Source organism: Arachis hypogaea, chromosome 3 (assembly GCF_003086295.3).
Source record: "Arachis hypogaea cultivar Tifrunner chromosome 3, arahy.Tifrunner.gnm2.J5K5, whole genome shotgun sequence".
NCBI classification, from domain to species: Eukaryota; Viridiplantae; Streptophyta; class Magnoliopsida; order Fabales; family Fabaceae; genus Arachis; species Arachis hypogaea.
The window spans coordinates 85,603,426-85,630,526 of NC_092038.1; the positions used below are offsets into that span (position 1 = coordinate 85,603,426).

Sequence of the window (27,101 nt, forward strand, 5' to 3'; positions counted from 1 at the left end):
AAGAAAATACATGAAACTACCCTAAAACAGTAAAGAAAAGGTCAGTGAAACTGGCCAAGATGTCCTGGCATCACAACACCAAACTTAAAGCTTGCTTGTCCCTAAGAAAGTAATGAAGCATAAGAATGATGAATGAAAGAACAAGAGAAACAAGTTCTTATTATAGAAGTCAAGTTCTTGGTTTATTGGGTTTCATGCATAGCAACTTAGGTTCATTCCTTTACTGGTTTTCAGGTCATTATCATGCTCTTGAATACTTTCTTGATTGCATCCTATGAGACTTCTTATTTATTGATCATCCCTTCTTTTCTAGGGTTTATTGCATTCTTGGGCTAAGTGCTCTGTGAGAGGGCGACTCTTTAAGATAAGCTTTCAGCCAACACTCCCAAACCAGTTGGTTCAAGGTGCTAGGTGTTGAGACACCCCTAAGGATCTACTCCCTCAAGTCTCTCTCCCCCATACATACACACCACAGGCACATGGTTTGTTATTTTCTTTCTTAAGACCTTGGTGTCTAGCACCTCTTTGGGTCACTAAGTGTTCCGTAGCAAAGGTTGCCCTTGATAGTGGACTTTCAGCTGATAATCCCGGGTTAGTTAACCCAAGTTACCAAGTGATAAGGCACCCCTGAGAGCTTAATCATCCAAGCATATCCCTTGCACAGGGGCACCACAGACACATGCCTCAAGACTCAAACCCTTGGTGCCTAGCCTTAATTCTTATTATCTTTCTTTCCTTTTCAAACTCTTATTGTTCTTTCTCTTTTTCTTATTAGGATCTTGTTGGTTGCCTAGTCTCATAGGATATGTTTCAAGCATGTGATTTAGAGCATATAGTTGCCTATATACCTTGTTGGTGAACCAACTTAGCTAATTAATTACCATGCCACAAACATTGAGAACTTACTTTACAAGATTAACCCCACTCTTGTTTTTCATAACATTTTCTTTTATTTGACTTAGAGGACAAGCATACAATTAAGCATGATGAAAATGAAAACCGGGAACTTAGACCAACACACTTAGACCTAAGCAATGAAATCTTAAAGGCAGAATTGAAAATTCCAAAGCTACTATGGAAGCATGTTCTATTTCATACATGATTTTTCTTATTTAAAACTTGAAAAATATAGAACGAAGAGGGAACTCCACCACCTTTTTCTCATTGGAATGCTTATGTCCCTTTGTTTCCTTTGTCTTGGGATCCTTCTTGATTGCTCGAATCCCCATTTCCTTTGCGCTTCCCGATCAGCTTTTTCCAGAAACCAGCATCTTCCATCTTCTTCTTCAATGCTTCCTTCTGTTGTTTCACCTTCCCCTCCTCTTGTTCTGTTAAGTCTTTGCAAATTATATCATATTTTGGGATGGCAGAGTGCAAATTATGCATATGCCCAGCCACATAAGTCATCTGAGCCAACTGACTTTGGTTGAGTTTTTGAAGGCGTTTGTCTTGATGCTCTTGCCTTTCAGTTATTTGATTGATGGCTTGGGTGAGCTGGGAGTAATGCTCCTGTTGCTGCTCCATTTTTTGTTTCTGCCACTCCCCTTGTTGATTCATCCAATTAGAGAGTAGTTCTTCTTAACGATCCATCCTTTGGGATTGAACGTGTAGTTGTTGTTCTTGTCCCTCCATACATCTCCTTGCTAGATCCTCAATGGCTCCTTGAATATGAACCAGATTTATATTGGTTGGATCATATTGCTCTTCATGTTGATATTCTATTTGTTGGGGTTCTTTTTGACGAGGTTCTTCTTAGGGAGGTTCTTCTTAGGATGTTCTTTTCCTTATCTGAGGCCTTCTTTGTTGTTGAGTGGGTGCCACATAGGTTATACGCTGGAGCGTAACTAACCTCCCAGGGTTTAACCATTTTGGATTGTTATCTTCAAAGACTACCTTGGCTTTCATACATAGTCTAAGGATGGTACTGGGGTACTGGTTCATGAAATTCTGATCATCAACAATGGCGCCAAAGACTTGGTAGCGCTCTCAAACGTGAATCACACTTTGTCACAACTCTGCATAACTAACCAGCAACTGCACTGGGTCGTCCAAGTAATACCTTACTTGAGTAAGGGTCGATCCCACGGAGATTGTTGGTATGAAGCAAGCTATGGTCATCTTGTAAATCTCAGTTAGGCGGATAATAAATGGTTATGGAATTTTCGAAAATAATAATAAATAAAGCATAAAATAAGATAAATATACTTATGTAAATCATTAGTAGGAATTTCAGATAAGTGTATGGAGATGCTTTGTCCCTGTTGAATCTCTGCAACATACTGCTTTCTTACTTTCAATCCTTCATACTCCTTTCCATGGCAAGCTGTATGTAGGGCATCACCGTTGTCAATGGCTACATTGCATCCTCTCAGTGAAAATGGTCCAAATGCTCTGTCACAGCACGGCTAATCATCTCTTGGTTCTCGATCATGCCGGAATAGAATTCATTGATTCTTTTGCGTTTGTCATCACGCCCAACAATCACGAGTTTGAAGCTCGTCACAGCCATTCAATCCTTGAATCCTACTCAGAATACCACAAAAAAGGTTTAGACTTACCGGATGCTCAAGAGTGGCCGCCAAAGGGTTCTAGCTTATACCACAAAGATTCTGATTAAGGAATCTAAGAGATATTTGTTCGGTCTAAGGTAGAAAGGAGGTGGTTGTCAAGCACGTGTTCATAAGAATGGATGATGATGAGTGTCATGGATCATCACATTCATCATGTTAAAATGCAACGAATATATTAGAACAGCAATAAGCTGAATTGAATAGAAAATAGTAGTAATTGTATTGAAACTCGAGTTGCAACAGAGCTCCACACCCTTAATCTATGGTGTGTAGAAACTCCACCGTTGAAAATACATAAGTGATGGTGCAGGCATGGCTGAATGGCCAGCCTCCATGAATGATCAATAGTCTCCTAAGATGAACAATAGAATAAAACTGAGACCAAAGATGTTTAATACAATAGTAAAATGTCCTATTTATACTAGACTAGTTACTAAGGTTTACAGAAATAAGTCTACATGCAGAAATCCACTTTCGAGGCCCAGTTGGTGTGTGCTTGGGCTGAGCTTGAGCTTTACACGTGCAGAGGCTTCTCTTGTAGATAAACACCAAGTTGTAACGTGTTTTTGGCGTTTAACTCTGGTTCGTGACGTGTTTCTGGTGTTTGACTCTAGAATGCAGCATGGAACTGGCGTTGGACGCCAGTTTGCATCGTCTAAGCTAGAACAAAGTATGGACTATTATATATTGTTGGAAATCTCTGGATGTCTACTTTCCAACGCCGTTCAGATCGTGCCATTTGGAGTTCTGTAGCTTCAGAAAATCTATTTTGAGTGCAGGAAGGTCAGAATCCAACAGCATCAGCAGTCCTTTGTCAGCCTTCTATCAGAGTTTTGCTCAGGTCCCTCAATTTCAGCCAGAAAATACCTGAAATCACATAAAAACACACAAACTCATAGTAAAGTCCAGAAATGTGAATTTAGCATAAAAACTAATGAAAACATCACTAAAAGTAGCTAGATCCTACTAAAAACTACCTAAAAACAATGACAAAAAGCGTATAAATTATCCGCTCATCACAACACCAAACTTAAATTGTTGCTTGTCCCCAAGCAACTGAAAATCAAATAGGATAAAAAGAAGAGAATATACTATAAAATCAAAATATCAATGAATATTAGTTCTAATTAGATGAGCGGGACTTGTAGCTTTTTGCTTCTGAACAGTTTTGGGATCTCACTTTATCCTTTGAAGTTTAGAATGATTGGCATCTATAGGAACTTAGAGTTCAGATAGTGTTATTGATTCTCCTAGTTAAGTATGTTGATTCTTGAACACAGCTACTTTTATGACTCTTGGCCGTGGCCCTAAGCACTTTGTTTTCCAATATTACCACCGGATAGATAAATGCCACAGACACATGACTGGGTGAACCCTTTCAGATTGTGACTCAGCTTTGCTAAAGTCCCCAGTTAGAGGTCTCCAGAGCTCTTAAGCACACTCTTTTTGCTTTGGATCACGACTTTAACCATTCAGTCTCAAGCTTTTCACTTGGACTTGCATGCCACAAGCACATGGTTAGGGACAGCTTAATTTAGCCGCTTAGGCCTGGATTTTATTTCCTTGGGCCCTCCTATCAATTGATGCTCAAAGTCTTGGATCCTTTTTACCCTTGCCTTTTGGTTTTAAGGGCTATTGGCTTTTTCTGCTTGCTTTTTCTTTTTTTTTTCTTTCTATATAAATTTCTTTTTCGCAAGCTTTGTTCTTCACTGTTTTTTCTTGCTTCAAGAATCAATTTTATGATTTTTCAGATCATCAATAACATTTTTCTTGTTCATCATTTTTTCAAGAGCCAACAATTTTAACATTCATAAACAACAAGATAAAAATATGCACTGTTCAAGCATTCATTCAGAAAATAAAAAGTATTGTCACCACATCAATATAATTAAACTAATTTCAAGGATGAATTCGAAACTCATGTACTTCTTGTTCTTTTGTATTAAAAACATTTTTCATTTAAGAAAGGTGAATGATTCGTGGAATTATTCATAGCCTTAAGACATAGTTACTAGTCACTAATAATCATGTAATAAATACACAAACATAGATAAACATGAAGCTTAAAAACCGAAAAACAGAGAAATAAGAACAAGAAATGCGTCCACCTTAGTGATGGTGGCGCCTTCTCCTTGAAGTACCAATGATGTCCTTGAGCTCTTCTATGTCTCTTCCTTGCCTTTGTTGCTCCTCCCTCATTGCTCTTTGATCTTCTCTAATCTCATGGAGAATGATGGAGTGCTCTTGGTGTTCCACCCTTAGTTGGTCCATGTTATAACTCAAGTCTTCTAGAGAAGTGTTGAGTTGTTCCCAATAGTTGTTTGGAGGAAAGTGCATCCCTTGAGGCATCTCAGGGATTTTTTGATGATGAGCTTCCTCATGTGTCTCTTGAGATCTGGTGGACGAAATTGTGATCACTACAACTTCGCACAACTAACCAGCAAGTGTACTGGGTCGTCCAAGTAATAAACCTTACGCGAGTAAGGGTCGATCCCACAGAGATTGTTGGTATGAAGCAAGCTATGGTCACCTTGTAAATCTTAGTCAGGCAAACTCAAATGGTTATGAATGATGAATAAAACATAAAGATAAAGATAGAGATACTTATGTAATTCATTGGTAGGAACTTCAGATAAGCGTATGAAGATGCCTTCCCTTCCGTCTCTCTGCTTTCCTACTGTCTTCATCCAATCCTTCTTACTCCTTTCCATGGCAAGCTCAAGCAAGGGTTTCACCGTTGTCAGTGGCTACCTCCCATCCTCTCAGTGGAAATGTTCAACGCACCCTGTCACGGCACTGCTATCCATCTGTCGGTTCTCGATCAGGCCGGAATAAAATCCAGTGATTCTTTTGCGTCTGTCACTAACGCCCCGCCTTCAGGAGTTTGAAGCACGTCACAGTCATTCAATCATTGAATCCTACTCAGAATACCACAGACAAGGTTAGACCTTCCGGATTCTCTTGAATGCCGCCATCAGTTCTAGCCTATACCACGAAGACTCTGATCTCACAGAATGGCTGGCTCGATTGTCAGGCGAGCACTCGGTTGTCAGGTGATCAACCATGCATCGTGTATCAGGAATCCAAGAGATATTCACCCAATTGAAGGTAGAACGGAGGTGGTTGTCAGTCACACGTTCATAGGTGAGAATGATGATGAGTGTCACGGATCATCACATTCATCAAGTTGAAGAACAAGTGATATCTTAGAACAAGAACAAGCCGAATTGAATAGAAGAACAATAGTAATTGCATTAATACTCGAGGTACAGCAGAGCTCCACACCTTAATCTATGGTGTGTAGAAACTCCACCGTTGAAAATACATAAGAACAAGGTCTAGGCATGGCCGAATGGCCAGCCTCCCAATGATCTAAGAACTAGATGTCCAAAGATGATCAAAAGATCTAAAATGATCCAAAGATCCCAAATATCCCAAGATAAAAATACAATAGTAAAAGGTCCTACTTATAGAGAACTAGTAGCCTAAGGTTTACAGAGATGAGTAAATGACATAAAAATCCACTTCCGGGCCCACTTGGTGTGTGCTTGGGCTGAGCATTGAAGCATTTTCGTGTAGAGACTCCTCTTGGAGTTAAACGCCAGCTTTGGTGCCAGTTTGGGCGTTTAACTCCCATTCTTGTGCCAGTTCCGGCGTTTAACGCTGGAATTCCTGAGGGTGACTTTGAACGCCGGTTTGGGCCATCAAATCTTGGGCAAAGTATGGACTATCATATATTGCTGGAAAGCCCAGGATGTCTACTTTCCAACGCCGTTGAGAGCGCGCTAATTGGGCTTCTGTAGCTCCAGAAAATCCACTTTGAGTGCAGGGAGGTCAGAATCCAACAGCATCTGCAGTCCTTTTTAGTCTCTGAATCAGATTTTTGCTCAGGTCCCTCAATTTCAGCCAGAAAATACCTGAAATCACAGAAAAACACACAAACTCATAGTAAAGTCTAGAAAAGTGAATTTTAACTAAAAACTAATAAAAATATACTAAAAACTAACTAGATCATACTAAAAACATACTAAAAACAATGCCAAAAAGCGTACAAATTATCCGCTCATCAAGATCCATGAATGGGCTCTTTTGTTTGCTCTATCCTTTTCTTAGTGATGGGCTTATCTTCTTCAATGAGAATGTCTCCTTCTATGATAACTCCAGCTGAGTAGCATAGATGGCAAATAAGATAAGGAAAAGCTAGCCTTGCCATGGTGGAGGACTTTTTGGCTATTTTGTAGAATTCAAGAGAGATGACTTCATGAACTTCTACTTCCTTTCCAATCATGATACTATGGATCATGATGGCCCGATCCATAGGCTTAAGGTACAGTCTTCTCAATTGAACTGGCTTGCCTCTTAAGTCTCTTTTCCATTGAGCTCCTTCCACACATATGTCCATAAGTACTTGGTCCAACCTTTGATCAACTTCTAGTGTAGGGGCGTGCGTTTTCTTGCATAATAGGAAAATTGAATGCCAACCTCACATTTTCCGGACTGAAATCTAAGTATTTTCCCCGAACCATTGTAAGATAATTTTTTGGATTCGGGTTCATACTTTGATCATGGTTCCTAGTGATCCATGTATTAGCATAGAACTCTTGAACCATTAGGATTCCGACTTGTTGAATGGGGTTGGTCAGAACTTCCCAACTTCTTCTTTGGATCTCATGTCGGATCTTCGGATACTCATTTTTCTTGAGCTTGAAAGGGACCTCGGGGATCACCTTCTTCTTGGCCACAACTTCATATAAGTGGTCTTGATGGGCTTTTGAGATGAATATCTCCGTCTCCCATGACTCGAAGGTGGAAGCTTTTGTCTTCCCTTTCCCTTTTCTAGAGGTTTCTCCGGCCTTTGGTGCCATCAATGGTTATGGAAAAACAAAAAAGCTATGCTTTGCCACACCAAACTTAGAATATTGCTCGCTCTCGAGCAAAGGAAGAAAGAAGAGAAGAAGAAGAATAAGAGCATATGGAGGAAAGGGAGAGGTGTGTGGTTTTGGCTAAGGTGAGGAAGAGAGGGTTGTGGTGTGTGAAAATGAAGAAGGATAGAGGGGTTTATATAGTGAAGGGAGAGGGAGTAGGTTCGGCCATTTAGGGTGGGTTTGGGTGGGAAAGAGATTTTGAATTTTGAAGGTAGGTGGGGTTTTTGGGGAAGAGAGATTGAGGTGATTGGTGAAGGGTGTTTGGGGAAGAGTTTTATTGGATTGTGTGAAGAAGAGAGAAGGTAAGTTGAGGTATGTGGGGATCCTGTGGGGTCCATAGATCCTGAGGTGATCCTGTGGGGTCTACAGATCCTGAGGTGTCAAGGATTTATTATCCCTGCACCAATTAGGCATGTAAAACGCCCTCTGCATGCAATCCTGGCATTTAACGCCAGATTGATGCTTGTTTCTAGCGTTAAACGCCAGCTCTATGCTTGTTTTAGGCGTTCAATGCCAGTCTGCAGCATGTTTCTGGCGTTGAACGCCAGCTTTCCTCAGGGTGCAATCCTGGCGTTTAAACGCTAGATTGCTGCATGTTTCTGGCGTTCAATGCCAGATCCATGCTCTGTTCTGGCGTTGAATGCTAGCCAGATGCTCCTTACTGGCGTTTAAACACCAGTAAGCCCTTCCTCCAAGGTGTGCTGTTTCTTCTACTATTTTTTATTCTATTTTTAATTTTAGTATTTATTTTGTGACTCCACATGATCATGAACCTAATAAAACATAAAAGAACAATGAAAATAAAAATAGAATTAGATAAATAAAAATTGGGTTGCTTCCCAATAAGCACTCTTTAATGTCACTAGCTTGACAGTGGGCTCTCATGGAGCCTCACAGGTGATCAGGTCAATGTTGTGGACTCCCAACACCAAAGTTAGAGTTTGAATGTGGGGGTTTAACACAAAACTTAGAGTTTGGTTGTGGCCTCCCAATACCAAACTTAGAGTGTGATTGTGGGGGCTTTGTTTGACTCTGTAATGAGAGAAGCTTTTCATGCTTCCTCTCCATGGTTGCAGAGGAATATCCTTGAGCTTTAAACACAAGGTAGTCCCCATTTAATTGAAGGACTAGCTCTCCTCTGTCAACATCAATCACAGCTCCTGTTGTGGCTAGGAAGGGTCTTCCAAGGATGATGCATTCATCCTCTTCCTTCCTGGTATCTAAGATTATGAAATCAGTAGGGATGTAAAGGCCTTTAACATTTACTAACACGTCCTCTACCAATCCATAAGCTTGTCTTACTGACTTGTTTGCCATCTGTAATGAGAATGTGGCAGCCTGTACCTCAAGGATCTGCAGCTTCTCCATTACAGAGAGTGGCATAAGATTTATACCTGACCCTAGGTCACACAGAGCCTTCTCAAAGGTCATGGTGCCTATGGTACAGGGTATTGAGAATTTACCAGGATCCTGTTTCTTTTTAGGTAGAGTTTGCTGAACCCAAGTATCTAGTTCACTAATGAGCAATAGGGGTTCACCTTCCCAAGTCTCATTACCAAACAACTTGGCATTAAGTTTCATGATGGCTCCTAGATATTGAGCAACTTGCTCTCCAATTACATCTTCATCCTCTTCAGAGTAAGAATAGTCTTCAGAGCTCATGAATGGCAGAAGAAGGTTTAACGGGGTCTCTATGGTCTCTATATGACCTTCAGATTCCTTTGGGTCCTCAATAGGGAACTCTTTCTTGCTTGAGAGACATCCCATGAGGTCTTCATCTTTGGGATTCACGTCCTCTCCTTCCTCTCTAGGTTCAGCCATGTTGATTATGTTAATGGCCTTGCACTCTCTTTTTGGATTCTCTTCAGTATTGCTTGGGAGAGTACTAGGAGGAGTTTCAGTGACTTTCTTACTCAGCTGGCCCACTTGTGCCTCCAAATTTCTGATGGAGGACCTTGTTTCACTCATGAAACTTAAAGTGGCTTTAGACAGATCAGAGACTATGTTTGCTAAGCTAGAGGTGCTCTGCTCAGAATTCTCTGTCTGTTGCTGAGAAGATGATGGAAAAGGCTTGCTATTGCTCAGCCTATTTCTTCCACCATTATTAAAGCCTTGTTGAGGCTTTTGTTGATCCTTCCATGAGAAATTTGGATGATTTTTCCATGAAGAATTATAGGTGTTTCCATAAGGTTCACCCATGTAATTTACCTCTGCTATTGCAGGGTTCTCAGGAACATAAGCTTCTTCTTCAGAAGATGCCTCTTTAGTACTGTTGGATGCATTTTGCCATCCATTCAGACTTTGAAAAATCATGTTGACTTGCTGAGTCAACATTTTGTTCTGAGCCAATATGGCATTCAAAGCATCAATTTCAAAAACTCCCTTCCTCTGAGGTATCCTATTATTTACAGAATTCCTCTCAGAAGTGTACATGAACTGGTTATTTGTAACCATGTCAATGAGTTCTTGAGTTTCTGCAGGCATTTTCTTTAGGTGAATGGATCCACCTGCAGAATGGTCTAATGACATCTTAGAGAACTCAGACAGACCATAATAGAATATATCCAAAATGGTCCATTCTGAAAGCATGTCACAAGGACACCTTTTGGTCATCTGTTTGTATCTTTCCCAAGCTTCATAGAGGGATTCACCGTCTTTTTGTTTGAAGGTCTAAACATCCACTCTAAGCTTGCTCAACTTTTGAGGAGGAAATAACTTAGCCAAGAAGGCCGTTACCAGCTTATCCCAAGAGTCCAGGCTATCTTTAGGTTGTGAGTCCAACCATGTTCTAGCTCTGTCTCTTATAGCTAAAGGGAAAAGCATGAGCCTGTAGACTTCAGGATCTACTCCATTAGTCTTAACAGTCTCACAGATCTGTAAGAACTCAGTCAAAAACTGATAGGGATCTTCTGATGGAAGTCCATGGAACTTGCAGTTCTGTTGCATTAGAACAAATAGTTGAGGTTTCAACTCAAAATTGTTTGCTCCAATGGCAGGGATTGAGATGCTTCTTCCATCAAACTTGGAAGTAGGTGTAGTATAGTCACCAAGCATCCTCCTTGCATTATTATTTTTGGCTGCCATCTCCTCTTCCTTTTCGAAAATTTATGTAAGGTTGTCTCTGGATTGTTGTAATTTAGCTTCTCTTAGTTTCCTCTTCAGAGTCCTTTCAGGTTCAGGATCTACTTCAACAAGAATATTCTTGTACTTGTTCCTGCTCATATGAAAAAGAAGGGAACAGAAAATAATAATAGGGATCCTTTTTACCACAGTAAAAGGATTCCTTTATGTTAGTAGAAGAAGAAAAGAATAGAAGAAGGAAAAGAAGAAAATTTGAACTCAGAGAGGAAGAAGGGGTTCGAATTTTAAGATGAAGAGAAATGATAGTAAATGAATAAATAAATAGAAAGAGATGAGAGAGAAGAGTTTTCGAAAATTAATTTTGAAAATGGGGTTAGTGATTTTCGAAAATTAAGAGAAGAAATAAAATTAAAATTTAAAATTTGAAATAATTAATTAATTAAGAAAATTTTGAAAAAGAGGGAGGTAATTTTCGAAAATGAGAGAGAGAAGTAGTTAGATGGTTTTGAAAAAGATAAGAAATAGTAAAACAAGCAAAAAATCAATTAGTTAGTTGAAAAAGATTTAAAATTCAATTTTTGAAAAGATATGATTGAAAAAGATATTTTGGAAAAGATTTGATTTTTAAAATTAAAATTGATTACTTGACTAACAAGAAACTAAAAGATTTGACTTTAGAATTTAAAGATTGAACCTTTCTTAACAGGAAAGTAACAAACTTCAAATTTTTTAATCAATCACATTAATTGTTAGTAAAGTTTTCGAAATTTTGAAATAAAGATAAGAAAAAGATTTTGAAAATAAATTTTAAAAAATTTTGAAAATCATAAAAGAAAAATGAAAAAGAATTGATTTTTGAAAAAGATTTTGAAAAGATAGGATTTTTGAAATTGAAAATTTGACTTGATTTATAAGAAATAGCTAAGTTTTGAAAATATTTTACTAAGTCAACTCAAATTTTCGAAATTTTGAGAGAAAAAGGGAAATATATTTTTTTGAATTTTGAATTTTTAATGATGAGAGAGAAAAAACATAAAAATGACTCACAACATGAAAATTATGAATCAAAACACATGATGCATGCAAGAACACTATGAATGTCAAGATGAACACCAAGAATACTTTGAAGATCAAGATGAACATCAAGACTTATTTTTGAAAAAAAAATTCAAGAAAAGAAAACATGCAAGACACCAAACTTAGAAATTTTTCATGCTTAGACACTATGAATGCAAGAATGCACATGAAAAACAATAAAAAATACAAAACAAGAAAATTTAAAGATCAAACAAGAAGACTTGTCAAGAACAACTTAAAGATCATGAAGAACACATGCATGAAATTTTCAAAAAAGAATGCAAAGGTTTTTAAAAACATGCAATTGACACCAAACTTAAAATTTGACTCAAGACTCAAAAAAGAAACACAAAAAATTTTTTTTTGATTTTATGATTTTCTAATTTTTTTTGAATTTTTCGAAAATTATATTTTTGAAAAACTAAAATAAAGAAAAAAATTTTTTGAAAGATTTTTGAAAACTTTTTGAAAAGAAAATTACTTAATCTGAGCAACAAGATGAACCGTCAGTTGTCCAAACTCGAACAATCCCCGGCAACGGCGCCAAAAACTTGGTGCACGAAATTGTGATCATCAACAATGGTGCCAAAGACTTGGTAGCGCTCTCAAACGAGAATCACACTTTGTCACAACTCCGCACAACTAACCAGCAAGTGCATTGGGTCGTCCAAGTAATACCTTACGTGAGTAAGGGTCGATCCCACGGAGATTGTTGGTATGAAGCAAGCTATGGTCATCTTGTAAATCTCAGTTAGGCGGATAAATAATGGTTATGGAATTTTCGAAAATAATAATAAATAAAGCATAAAATAAGATAGAGATACTTATGTAAATCATTGGTAGGAATTTCAGATAAGTGTATGGAGATGCTTTGTCCCTGTTGAATCTCTGCAACATACTGCTTTCTTACTTTCAATCCTTCATACTCCTTTCCATGGCAAGATGTATGTAGGGAATTACCATTGTCAATGGCTACATCCCATCCTCTCAGTGAAAATGGTCCAAATGCTCTGTCACAGCACGGCTAATAATCTATCGGTTCTCGATCATGTCAGAATAGAATTCATTGATTCTTTTGCGTTTGTCATCACGTCCAACAATTGTGAGTTTGAAGCTCGTCACAGCCATTCAATCCCTGAATCCTACTCGGAACACCACAGGGTTCTAGCTTATACCACAAAGATTCTGATTAAGGAATCTAAGAGATATTCGTTCGGTCTAACGTAGAATGGAGGTGGTTGTCAAGAACACGTTCATACGGAAGGATGATGATGAGTGTCATGGATCATCACATTCATCATGTTGAAGTGCAACGAATATCTTAGAACAGGAATAAGCTGAATTGAATAGAAAATAGCAGTAATTGCATTGAAACTCGAGGTGCAGGAGAGCTCCACACCCTTAATCTATGGTGTGTAGAAACTCCACCGTTGAAAATACATAAGTGATAGTCCAGGCATGGCTGAATGGCCAGCCTCCATGAATGATCAATAGTCTCCTAAGATGAGCAATAGAATAAAACTGAGACCAAAGATGTCTAATACAATAGTAAAATGTCCTATTTATACTAGACTAGTTACTAGGGTTTACAAAAATAAGTCTACATGCAGAAATCCACTTCTGGGGCCCACTTGGTGTGTGCTTGGGCTTAGCTTGAGCTTTACACGTGCAGAGGCTTCTCTTGGAGTTAAACGCCAAGTTGTAACATGTTTTTGGCGTTTAACTCTGGTTCGTGACGTGTTTCTGGCGTTTGACTACAGAATGCAGCATGGAGCTGGCGTTGGATGCGAGTTTGCGTCATCTAAACTCGAACAAAGTATGGACTATTATATATTCTTGGAAAGCTCTGGATGTCTACTTTCCAATGCCGTTAAGAGCGCCCCATTTGGAGTTCTGTAGCTCCAGAAAATCTATTTCGAGTGAAGGGAGGTTAGAATCCAACAGCATCAGCAGTCCTTTGTCAGCCTTCTATCAGAGTTTTGCTCAGGTCCCTCAATTTCAGACAGAAAATACCTAAAATCACAAAAAAACTTACAAACTCATATTAAAGTCCAGAAATATGAATTTAGCATAAAAACTAATGAAAACATCCCTAAAAGTAGCTAGATCCAACTAAAAACTACCTAAAAACAATGCCAAAAAGCGTATAAATTATCCGCTCATCAGGTACCAAAGTCGAGCACTTGGATCATTCTTCTCGGCTGCATCTCTGATTCCCTCAGCTATAATTTCATGCACATTGATGTCTCCACCCTTCATTAAGGAATGTTCCATAGTAGCTCGAGCAATGTTGACCTCAGAATTGTTTAAGGTTGGGAGGATACATTTCCTCACGAGCTCAAACCATCCCTTGGCTTCCGGGATGAGGTCTCCTCTCCTAATAAATTGTGGCCTCTTATCCGAATACCTTTCCCAATCAGATCCTATAACACACATGTCGTTCACAATTTCTTAAAGTTCATCATTGTCGGGGCCATTGCTTATTCTTGCTTGATAACTGGGCTCATCAAAATGTTGTGTTCTCTGATGAAGAGTCCTCATTATAGCATTAGGACTGAAGTCAACCTCTGTTCCTCTCACATAGCTTTGGAAGGTAGGAGCCTTGGTAGTGTCTTCTCTGGCTATATTAGCATAGTACTCCTTGATGAGATTTGCATTTATCTTTGTTTCTGGGTTCGTGAGCTCTTGCCAACCCCTCTGTTCAATCTTCTCTCTAATTTGTGGGCACTCAACATCGTTGAGCTGGAATGTCAATTCTGGCAATATTTTTTTGTGTTTTATCTGTTCAAATTGGAGCTCATGGAAGGAGGTCTTGAATCTCCCTTCATCAAAAGGAATGCTAACCACCGGTTCCTTTTCCTTTCGCCTCTTGGAGCTTGATGATGCCATGAATAGGAATTGGTATGTGAAGGTGTTGAGAAGTATGGGTTGATGATGGAAACTGGCTGGGTTAAGATAGGGTGTAGCTTAGAGGATTGTGTTAACGTGTTGAGGGCAGAGATGTTGGGTGTCTGTTTCAAAAGAAACAAGAGAGATGAAATGAAAGGATATTTACATATGGAAGGGTATAGAGTGGGGGTCCTTTATATAGGAGAATGATGGGATTGAAGGGTGTGGATTGATAGAAAAATTTGATGGTGGACGGTTGGGGTTTGGTACGGAATGAGCACAAGGATCACCTTTTTTATGAAGTGATTGGTTCGGTCTCCAAGGCAATCCTTCTCCCAATGTTGCATGGCAACACTTCCCAAGGTACTCCCCTTGAAGACATGTGTGTAGTTCCCTTGGTGAAGTGGTCGAACCAATCCCCTTTGGGTTATCCCATCAGTTCCCTCCAACATTCCCTTCAATTCCCTTGCAAGACAAAAGAAAAGAGAGATTAGTTTGAATTGTGGCGGAAAAATAAGAATGGGAGGCTAACTACTTTTTTTTAGATTTTTTCTTTTGACTAACTAAGTGCCATTCATGAATGCAAACCAACCGACTAGCTAAGTGTTCATGCATGCAACATTATTGACACCAAACTTAGTTTGTGAGCATGTGGTGTAAATGGATTTGATTAAGGCTCTAAGACTGACATGATATAAATTGTGTATGTGCCATCTTAGTATGCTCTGAACACCAAACTTGTTGTTTACTATATGTTATATACAAAAATTCATCTATGTGTTTGTCGAAATTGATTTGAAATTCATGAACTTGCTTTATTAACTACTATTAAAGATTTAAAGGAAAGGACATAAAACATGGGTTGCCTCCCATGAAGTACTTCTTTAGCATCATTAGCTTGACGTTTGGCCTTTGTCAGGGTGGTTGGTAGTGCCTCAAATTTTCCCCTCTTGCAGTGAATCTGTCTCCATTGGCTTTATTAAGAAGCTCCATATGTTCTAAGGAAAGAATTTTACTGATAGTGTACACTAGAGGCAGCTGAGATGGGATGGTGGGGAGATGAAGTGGGATAGGTGGGAAATAAGCAGAGGTCACTTCATCTCTTGGAGAGAAATCCTTTGTAGGGATCTTCTTGTTCCTCCATCCCCTTGGGGCCTTTTTTCTTGTTTCCCTTGATGTTGCCTTGCTCCTTGTGGTTTCTTTTTCCAGGAAGATTTTGTTGCTGGTCTCATATGACTCTGGTGGGTCTAGCTCCTCTTGGGTTACACTTGGCTATTGTTCCTTCTAACCACATTGCTTGTCAACCAGAGGGATTCTCAGGTGTATTGTTTGTGCTTCCGTGCTTGTTTCTTCCATTAGTGCCTTATTGTGCTCTTCCCTTGATTCTTTGTTTTCTTGATCTACTTCTTGTGAGGGTTTGAAGACATTGAAGGCGAGTTGTTCATCATGTATCCTCAATATTAGCTCTCCTCGCTCCACATCTATAAGCGCCCTGACTGTGGCTAAGAATGGTCTCCCCAGGATGATGGGATGGATGTGATTCTCTTCCATCTCCAAGATAACAAAGTCTGTGGAAAGAAAGTAGTTCCCAACCTTCAATAACACGTTTTCAACCACTACTATTACCTGTTTTTGAGTTTTGTCAGCCAACTTGATGATTACGTCCGTGAGTGTTAGCTCATTGATTTGAGGCTTTTTCATGAGGGATAGAGGCATTAAGTTGATGCTTGCTCCCAGGTCACAGAGTCCCTTATCAATCATTGTTTCTCCTATAGCACAGGGGATGTGAAAACTCCATGGGTCCTTCCTTTTTGTAGGTAGCTCTGTTTGAGTGAGAGCACTGCACTCCTTATTCATCACTATTGTTTGCCCACCCTTCAGTGAACTCTTTTTTGGTCAGCAGCTCCTTTATGTGCTTGATGTATGAGGGCATCTGCTAGAGAACCTTAATGAATGGTATGTTTACATGAAGAGATACAAACATGTCGAGGAACCTTGAGTACACTCTCCTTTCTACACCACCCTTGAGCCTTTAAGGAAAATGTGCATATGGGTTCAGAGTCTCCTTTTTTTTAACTCCTTCCTGTGTGTGGGATTGGGTGCTTGATTTCTCTCTTCATGCTTTTCCTTTGGATTGTCTTGAAAGTGTTCTGTTTGTGTGTTTACTTCTTCCACACTCCTTTAATCACTTATAGTGATCATCTTGCATTCTTCCCGTCTTACTTTCTTTGTTTCTCCTCTTGGGTTCTTCTCTGTGTCACTTGGAAAACTATCAGTAGGCTTGGGAATCTGTTGAGATAGATATCCCACTTGGGACTCCAGCCTCTTGATGGTGTCTCCCTGATTTTTGATATTGGCTCGCACTTCATCCTTGAACACTCTGTTGTCTTGGACTTCCTTACATATTCCTTCAAGTAGAGTCTTAATTCTGGAGAGTCTATCTTCGGATGGTGATGGTGGGTTGTGGTAGGAGGGGTGAGAAGGGCCATTTTGGTTGTGATATGGAGGTTGAGAGGTACTGTTGGGTGGGTGTTGATATGATCTCTGTGAGGAATGTTGGTGAGTTACATTGTTGTTGGGATTGTGGTTGTGGCGTCTCCAATATTGGCCCTGGTCTTATTGATTTCCCCACCCAAAATTAGTGTGGTTCCTCCAACCAAAATTATAAATTTTGGAGTATGTATCATGGGTATGCCTGGGTGAGTTCCCAACATAGTTAGCTTGTTCCCAGTTGCCTTCTTCTCTTGTATTCACTCCTTCTTGAGCTGGTGATAAAGTGGTGACTGTTGCAACTTGGTTCTCTTTCATCTTCTTGGTAAGATCAGCTAACTGGTTGGTGATCATCTTATTTTGAGCCAATAGTACATCCATATGGTTCAGCCCCATCACTTCTCGAGTGTTGCTCTTTTCAGAAGCATAGAAGTAGTCATTCTCTGGTACAGTCTCAATGACATCTATGGCTTCTTCAATGGTTTTCTTCTTGTTTAGAGACCCCCTGATGAATGGTCTACGGCCTTCTTTGATTCGTAAGAAAGACCTTCATAGAAAATGTGCAGTTAAACCCATTCATTGAACATGTCTGGTGGGCACTGATGAGCGGATAATTTGTACGCTTTTTGGCATTGTTTTTAGTATGTTTTTAGTATGATCTAGTTAGTTTTTAGTATATTTTTATTAGTTTTTAGTTAAAATTCACTTTTCTGGACTTTACTATGAGTTTGTGTGTTTTTTTTGTGATTTCAGGTATTTTCTGGCTGAAATTGAGGGACCTGAGCAAAAATCTGATTCAGAGACTAAAAAGGACTGCAGATGCTGTTGGATTCTGACCTCCCTGAACTCGAAGTGGATTTTCTGGAGCTACAGAAGCCCAATTGGCGCGCTCTCAACGGCGTTGGAAAGTAGACATCCTGGGCTTTCCAGCAATATATGATAGTCCATACTTTGCCCAAGATTTGATGGCCCAAACCGGCGTTCAAAGTCACCCTCAGGAATTCCAGCGTTAAACGCCGGAACTGGCACAAGAATGGGAGTTAAACGCCCAAACTGGCACCAAAGCTGGCGTTTAACTCCAAGAGGAGTCTCTACACGAAAATGATTCAATGCTCAGCCCATGCACACACCAAGTGGGCCCGGAAGTGGATTTTTATGTCATTTACTCATCTCTGTAAACCTTAGGCTACTAGTTCTCTATAAGTAGGACCTTTTACTATTGTATTTTTATCTTGGGATCTTTGGATCATTTTAGATCTTTTGATCATCTTTGGACATCTAGTTCTTAGATCATTGGGAGGCTGGCCATTCGGCCATGCCTAGACCTTGTTCTTATGTATTTTCAACGGTGGAGTTTCTACACACCATAGATTAAGGTGTGGAGCTCTGCTGTACCTCGAGTATTAATGCAATTACTATTGTTCTTCTATTCAATTCCGCTTGTTCTTGTTCTAAGATATCACTTGTTCTTCAACTTGATGAATGTGATGATCCATGACACTCATCATCATTCTCACCTATGAACGTGTGACTGACAACCACCTCCGTTCTACCTTCGATTGGGTGAATATCTCTTGGATTCCTGATACACGATGCATGGTTGATCGCCTGACAACCGAGTGCTCGCCTGACAAACGAGCCAGCCATTCCGTGAGATCAGAGACTTCGTGGTATAGGCTAGAACTGATGGCGGCATTCAAGAGAATCCGGAAGGTCTAACCTTGTCTGTTGTATTCTGAGTAGGATTCAATGATTGAATGACTGTGACGTGCTTCAAACTCCTGAAGGCGGGGCGTTAGTGACAGACGCAAAAAATCACTGGATTCTATTCCGGCCTGATCGAGAACCAACAGATAGATAGCCGTGCCGTGACAGGGTGCGTTGAACATTTCCACTGAGAGGATGGGAGGTAGCCACTGACAACGGTGAAACCCTTGCTTGAGCTTGCCATGGAAAGGAGTAAGAAGGATTGGATGAAGACAGTAGGAAAGCAGAGAGACGGAAGGGAAGGTATCTTCATACGCTTATCTGAAATTCCTACCAATGAATTACATAAGTATCTCTATCTTTATCTTTATGTTTTATTCATCATTCATAACCATTTGAGTTTGCCTGACCAAGATATACAAGGTGACCATAGCTTGCTTCATACCAACAATCTCTGTGGGATCGACCCTTACTCGCGTAAGGTTTATTACTTGGACGACCCAGTACACTTGCTGGTTAGTTGTGCGAAGTTGTAGTGATCACAATTTCGTCCACCAAGTTTTTGGCGCCGTTGCCGGGGATTGTTGAGTTTGGACAACTGACGGTTCATCTTGTTGCTTAGATTAGGTATTTTTCTTCAGAGTTCTTAAGAATGAATTCTACTGTTTCAAGGTGATGTTCTTATCATCACCAAAGCTGATTGATTTTCATCAATTTAGCTCTTGAATGCAATGTCCTGCTGAAGCTTGGCTAACCATGTCTAATTCCTTTAGACTGAAGCTTTAGACAAGCATTGCATGATTCCTGGAGTTCTCATTAAGAATTTTGATACCTTTATCTTCTTTTTCCACTTAATTTTCGAAAATCACAAAAAAAAATTTTACAAAGTCATAAAATCCAAAAATATTTCTTGTTTGAGTCTAGTGTCTCATGTTAAGTTTGGTGTCAATTGCATGCATTCATTCATGTGTCTTAGTGATCTTCAAGATGTTCTTGATGATTTCTTACTCTAATCTTTAAATTCTCTTGACTTGAGTGTTTTGTGTGTCTCATATGCATTCTGATTAGTGTCAGTAGTATACAAACTGCTAAGTTTGGTGTCTTGCATGCATTGTTATTTGATTCTTGTTGCATTTTGATTTTTCCTTATTATTAAAAATCCAAAAATATTTTTAATTTGTGTCTTCTCAAGTCAATAATACAGAGAATTGAAGATTCAGAACATACAGCAGAGGAATTACACAGAAAAAGCTGGGCGTTCAAAACGCCCAGTGAAGAAGGACAGACTGGCGTTTAAACGCCAGAATGTGCACCATTCTGGGCGTTTAACGCCAGGATGGCACAAGAGGGAAGATTTTGTTTTTAATGCAGATTTTTTTCAGTTTTCAAACTTTTTCAAAATCAAATCTTTTTCAAATCATATCTTTTCAATCATATGTTTTCAAAATCAATTTCTTTCTATTTTTAAAAAAAATACTTGCTATCAATTAATGATTTGATTCAACATTTCAAGTATGTTGCCTTTTCTGTTGAGAAAGGTTTAATGTTTGAATCATATCTTTTCTTGTTAGCCAAGTTTTTAATTTTCAAAATCAAATCTTTTTAAAATGTTTTTCAAATCATATATTCTCAATCACATCTTTTTAAAACTAATCATATCTTCTTAACCACATCTTTTTCAAAATAGTTTTCAATCAAATCTTTTTTATTTCTAATTTCAAAATCTTTTTCAAAAATCACTTGATTTCTTTTCCACTTTCATTTTCGAAAATCAATTAGTGTTTTTCAAAAATGTTTTCAAAATCTTTTACTTAATTTTCGAAAATTACTTCCCTTCTTCTCACATCCTTCTATTTATGGACTAACACTGTTCCTTAATGCAAAATTCGAACTCCATCTTCTATGATAAGTTCGAATTTTCTACTTCTGTCTTCTACTTTTCTTTTCCTCTGACACCTAAAGGAATCTCTATACTGTGACATAGAGGATTCCACATTTTCTTGTTCCCTTCTCTTTCTTATGAGCAGGAGCAAGGACAAAAGCATTCTTGTTGAGGCTGATCCTGAACCTGAAAGGACCTTGAAGAGAAAGCTAAGAGAAGCCAAAGCACAACTCTCTGTAGAGGACCTAACAGAAATCTTCAAAGAAGAAGAACCTATGGCAGCCGAAAACAACAACAATGCCAACAATGCAAGGAAGGTGCTGGGTGACTTTACTGCACCTACTCCCAACTTTTATGGGAGAAGCATCTCTATCCCTGCCATTGGAGCAAACAACTTTGAGCTTAAGCCTCAATTAGTTTCTCTAATGCAACAGAATTGCAAGTTCCATGGACTTCCATTAGAAGATCCTCATCAGTTTTTAGCTGAATTCTTGCAAATCTGTGACACTGTCAAGACTAATGGGGTTGACCCTGAGGTCTACAGACTTATGCTATTCCCTTTTGCTGTAAGAGACAGAGCTAGGACATGGTTGGACTCACAACCTAAAGAAAGCCTGGACTCTTGGGAAAAGCTAGTCAATGCCTTCTTGGCAAAGTTCTTTCCACCTCAAAAATTAAGTAAGCTTAGAGTGGAAGTCCAAACCTTCAGACAGAAGGAAGGAGAATCCCTCTATGAAGCTTGGGAAAGATACAAACAATTAATCAGAAAGTGTCCTTCTGATATGCTTTCTGAATGGAGCATCATAGGTATTTTCTATGATGGTCTCTCTGAACTATCCAAAATGTCTTTGGATAGCTCTGCTGGAGGATCTCTTCATCTGAAGAAGACGCCTACAGAAGCTCAAGAGCTGATTGAAATGGTTGCAAATAACCAATTCATGTACACTTCTGAAAGAAATCCTGTGAACAATGGGACTAGTCAGAAGAAAGGAGTTCTTGAGATTGACACTCTGAATGCCATATTGGCTCAGAACAAAATATTGACTCAACAAGTCAATATGATTTCTCAAAGTCTGTCTGGAATGCAAAATGCACTAAGCAGTACTAAGGAGGCTTCATCTGAGGAAGAAGCTTTTGATCCTGAGAACCCTTCAATGGAAGAGGTGAATTACATGGGAGAATCCTATGGAAACACCTATAATCCTTCATGGAGAAATCATCCAAATCTCTCATGGAAGGATCAACAGAGACCTCAACAAGGTTTCAACAATAATAATGGTGGAAGAAATAGGTTTAGCAATAGCAAGCCTTTTCCATCATCTTCTCAGCAACAGACAGAGAGTTCTAAGCAGAATACCTCTGACTTAGCAACCATGGTCTCTGATCTAATCAAAACCACTCAAAGTTTCATGACTGAAACAAGGTCCTCCATTAGAAACTTGGAGGCACAAGTGGGTCAGCTGAGCAAGAGAATTACTGAACTCCCTCCTAGTACTCTCCCAAGCAATGCAGAAGAAAATCCAAAAGGAGAGTGCAAGGCCATCAACATGGCCAAATTTTGGGAGGAAGGAGAGGCAGTGAACGCCACTAAGGAAGACCTCAATGGACGTCCACTGGCCTCCAATGAGTTCCCCAATGAGGAACCATGGGAATCTGAGGCTCAAAATGAGACCATAGAGATTCCATTGGACTTACTTCTGCCATTCATGAGCTCTGATGAGTATTCTTCCTCTGAAGAGGATGAGTATGTCACTGAAGAGCAAGTTGCTAAATACCTTGGAGCAATCATGAAGCTAAATGACAAGTTATTTGGAAATGAGACTTGGGAGGATGAACCCCCTTTGCTCACCAAAGAACTAGATGACTTGTCTAGGCAGAAATTACCTCAAAAGAGACAGGATCCTGGGAAGTTTTCAATACCTTGTACCATAGGCACCATGACCTTCAAGAAGGCCTTGTGTGACTTAAGGTCAAGTGTAAACCTCATGCCTCTCTCTGTAATGGAGAAGCTAGGGATCTTTGAGGTACAAGCTGCAAAAATCTCACTAGAGATGGCAGACAACTCAAGAAAACCGGCTTATGGACTTGTAGAGGATGTTCTGGTAAAAGTTGAAGACCATTACATCCCTACTGATTTCATAGTCCTAGAGACTGGGAAGTGCATGGATGAATCCATCATCCTTGGCAGACCCTTCCTAGCCACAGCAAAGGCTGTGATTGATGTTGATAGAGGAGAGTTGATCATTCAAGTGAATGAAGAATCCTTTGTGTTTGAGGCTCAAGGATATCCCTCTGTCACCATGGAGAGGAAGCATGAAGAGCTTCTCTCAAAACAGAGCCAAACAGAGCCCCGATAGTCAAACTCTAAGTTTGGTGTTGGGAGGCCACAACCAAACTCTAAGTTTGGTGTTGAACCCCCACATTCAAACTCTAAGTTTGGTGTTGGGAGGTTCCAACATGGCTCTGAGCATTTCTGAGGCTCCATGAGAGCCCACTGTCAAGCTACTGACATTAAAGAAGCGCTTGTTGGGAGGCAACCTAATGTTATATTTTGACTATTTTCCTTTGTTATTTTATGTTTTTTTGTAGGTTGATGATCATGAGAAGTCACAAAATCAATGAAAAAAGCAAAAACAGAATGAAAAATAGGAAGAAAAACAGCACACCCTGGAGGAAGAACTTACTGGCGTTTAAACGCCAGTAAGGCTAGCTGTTGGGCGTTTAACGCCCAGTCTGGCACCATTCTGGGCGTTTAACGCCAGAAAGGGGCACCAGACTGGCGTTAAACGCCAGAAAAGGGCAAGAAGCTGGCGTTAAACGCCAGAAATGGGCACCAGCCCTGCGTTTAACGCCAGAAATGGCTAAAAACGCATTTTTGCATGCCATTTGGTGCAGGGATGACTTTTCCTTGACACCTCAGGATCTGTGGACCCCACAGGATCCCTACCTACCCCACCACTCTCTCTCTTCTTCACCCATTCACCAATCACCTCAACACCTCTTCCCCAAAAACCCTTCACCTATCAAATCCCATCTTTCTCTTCACCACTCACATCCATCCTTCACAAAACCCCACCTACCTCACCATTCAAATTCAAACCACTTTCCCACCCAAACCCACCCTCAATTAACCGAACCCTACCCTTTCCCCACTCCTATATAAACCCTCCTTCACTCCTTCATTTTCACACAACCTAAACACCACTTCTCCCCCCTTTGGCCGAACACAAAGCCATTCCCTTCTTCCTCATTTCTTCTTCTTCTACTCTCTTCTTTCTTCTTTTGCTCGAGGACGAGCAAACCTTTTAAGTTTGGTGTGGTAAAAGCATTGCTTTTTGTTTTTCCATAACCATTTATGGCATCCAAGGCCGGAGAAACCTCTAGAAAGAGGAAAGGGAAGGCAAAAGCTTCCACCTCCGAGTCATGGGAGATGGAAAGATTCATCTCAAGGGTGCATCAAGACCACTTCTATGAAGTTGTGGCCTTGAAGAAGGTGATCCCCGAGGTCCCTTTTTCACTCAAAAAGAGTGAATATCCGGAGATCCGACATGAGATCCAAAGAAGAGGTTGGGAAACTCTTACCAACCCCATTCAACAAGTCGGAATCTTAATGGTTCAAGAGTTCTATGCCAATGCATGGATCACCAAGAACCATGACCAAAGTATGAACCCGGATCCAAAGAATTGGCTTACTATGGTTCGGGGGAAATACTTGGATTTTAGTCCGGAAAATGTAAGGTTGGCATTCAACTTGCCCATGATGCAAGGAGATGAACATCCTTACACTAGAAGGGTCAACTTTGATCAAAGGTTGGACCAAGTCCTCACAGTCATATGTGAAGAGGGCGCCCAATGGAAGAGAGATTCAAGAGGGAAGCCGGTTCAACTGAGAATGCATGACCTCAAACCCGTGGCTAGAGGATGGTTGGAGTTTATCCAACGCTCAATCATTCCCACTAGCAACCGGTCTGAAGTTACTATAGACCGGGCTATCATGATTCATAGCATCATGATTGGAGAAGAAATAGAAGTTCATGAGGTTATAGCTCAAGAACTTTATAAGGTGGCGGACAAGTCCTCTACCTTGGCAAGGTTAGCCTTTCCTCACCTCATTTGTCACCCCTGTTATTCAGTTGGAGTTGACATAGAGGGAGACATCCCCATTGATGAGGACAAGCCCATCACTAAGAAGAAGATGGAGCACACAAGAGACCCCACTCATCATGAGATCCCTGAGATTCCTCAAGGGATGCACTTTCCTCCACAAAACTATTGGGAGCAACTAAACACCTCCCTAGGAGAATTGAGTTCCAACATGGGACAACTAAGGGTGGAGCACCAAGAACACTCTGTCCTCCTCCATGAAATTAGAGAAGATCAAAGAATCATGAGAGAGGAACAACAAAGACAAGGAAGAGACATTGAGGAGCTCAAGCACTCCATAGGATCTTCAAGAGGAAGAAAGAGCTGCCATCACTAAGGTGGACCCGTTCTTTAATTTCCTTGTTCTTTATTTTCCTGTTTTTCGAATTTTATGCTTATGTTTATCTATGTTTGTGTCTTGTGATCATTAGTATCTTAGTGTCTATGCCTTAAAGTTATGAATGTCCTATGAATCCATCACCTTTCTTGAATGAAAAATGTGCTTAAATTGAAAAAGAAAAGAATTGCATGAATTTTGAATTTTATAACAGTTTAATTATCTTGATGTGGTGGCAATACTTTTGTTTTCTGAATGTATGCTTAAACAGTGCATATGTCTTTTGAATTTGTGGTTCATGAATATTGGCTCTTGAAAGAATGATGAAAAAGGAGACATGTTACTGAGGATCTGAAAAATCATTAAAATGATTCTTGAAGCAAGAAAAAGTAGTGATTCAAAAAAAAAAATATTCGAAAAAAAAAGAAAGAAAGAAAAAGAAAGAAAAAGAAAGAAATAAAGTTGTGATCCAAGGCAATAAGAGTGTGCTTAAGAACCCTGGACACCTCTAATTGGGGACTCTAGCAAAGCTGAGTCACAATTTGAAAAGGTTCACCCAATTATGTGTCTGTGGCATGTATGTATCCGGTGGTAATACTGGAAGACAGAGTGCTTTGGGCCACGGCCAAGACTCAATAAGTAGCTGTGTTCAAGAATCATCATACTTAACCAGGAGAATCAATAACATTATCTGGATTATGAGTTCCTAAAGAAGCCAATCATTCTGAATTTCAAAGGATAGAGTGAGATGCCAAAACTGTTCAGAGGCAAAAAGCTAAAAGCCCCGCTCATCTAATTAATACTGATCTTCATAGATGTTTTTGGAATTCATTGCATATTCTCTTCTTTTTTATCTTATTTGATTTTCAGTTGCTTGGTGACAAGCAACAATTTAAGTTTGGTGTTGTGATGAGCGGATAATTTGTACGCTTTTTGACATTGTTTTTAGTATGTTTTTAGTATGATCTAGTTAGTTTTTAGTATATTTTTATTACTTTTTAGTTAAAATTCACTTTTCTGGACTTTACTATGAGTTTGTGTATTTTTCTGTGATTTCAGGTATTTTCTGGCTGAAATTGAGGGACCTGAGCAAAAATCTGATTCAGAGACTAAAAAGGACTGCAGATGCTGTTGGATTCTGACCTCCCTGCACTCGAAGTGGATTTTTTGGAGCTACAGAAGCCCAATTGGCGCGCTCTCAACGGCGTTGGAAAGTAGACATCCTGGGCTTTCTAGCAATATATGATAGTCCATACTTTGCCCAAGATTTGATGGCCCAAACCGGCGTTCAAAGTCACCCTCAGGAATTCCAGCGTTAAACGCCGGAACTGGCACAAGAATGGGAGTTAAACGCCCAAACTGGCACCAAAGCTGGCGTTTAACTCCAAGAGGAGTCTCTACACGAAAATGCTTCAATGCTCAGCCCATGCACACACCAAGTGGGCCCGGAAGTGGATTTTTATGTCATTTACTCATCTCTGTAAACCTTAGGCTACTAGTTCTCCATAAGTAGGACCTTTTACTATTGTATTTTTATCTTGGGATCTTTGGATCATTTTAGATCTTTTGATCATCTTTGGACATCTAGTTCTTAGATCATTAGGAGGCTGGCCATTCGGCCATGCCTAGACCTTGTTCTTATGTATTTTCAACGGTGGAGTTTCTACACACCATAGATTAAGGTGTGGAGCTCTGCTGTACCTCGAGTATTAATGCAATTACTATTGTTCTTCTATTCAATTCCGCTTGTTCTTGTTCTAAGATATCACTTGTTCTTCAACTTGATGAATGTGATGATCCGTGACACTCATCATCATTCTCACCTATGAACGTGTGACTGACAACCACCTCCGTTCTACCTTCGATTGGGTGAATATCTCTTGGATTCCTGATACACGATGCATGGTTGATCGCCTGACAACTGAGTGCTCGCCTGACAAACGAGCCAGCCATTCCGTGAGATCAGAGTCTTCGTGGTATAGGCTAGAACTGATGGCGGC

General features: G+C 39.8%; 2 non-coding genes across 2 annotated transcripts; one reads left to right on the forward strand and one right to left on the reverse strand.

Annotated features, from left to right (window-relative positions):
• The first annotated feature begins 10,078 nt into the window (after positions 1-10,078).
• Positions 10,079-10,186, forward strand: LOC112793185 (small nucleolar RNA R71). Its single transcript, XR_003197891.1, has one exon. It is a non-coding gene; the product is annotated as a small nucleolar RNA R71 (small nucleolar RNA).
• An 11,115-nt stretch (positions 10,187-21,301) lies between these two features.
• On the reverse strand, positions 21,302-21,409 carry LOC112793861 (small nucleolar RNA R71). The gene has a single exon (XR_003198552.1). It is a non-coding gene; the product is annotated as a small nucleolar RNA R71 (small nucleolar RNA).
• Between the last annotated feature and the right edge of the window lie 5,692 nt (positions 21,410-27,101).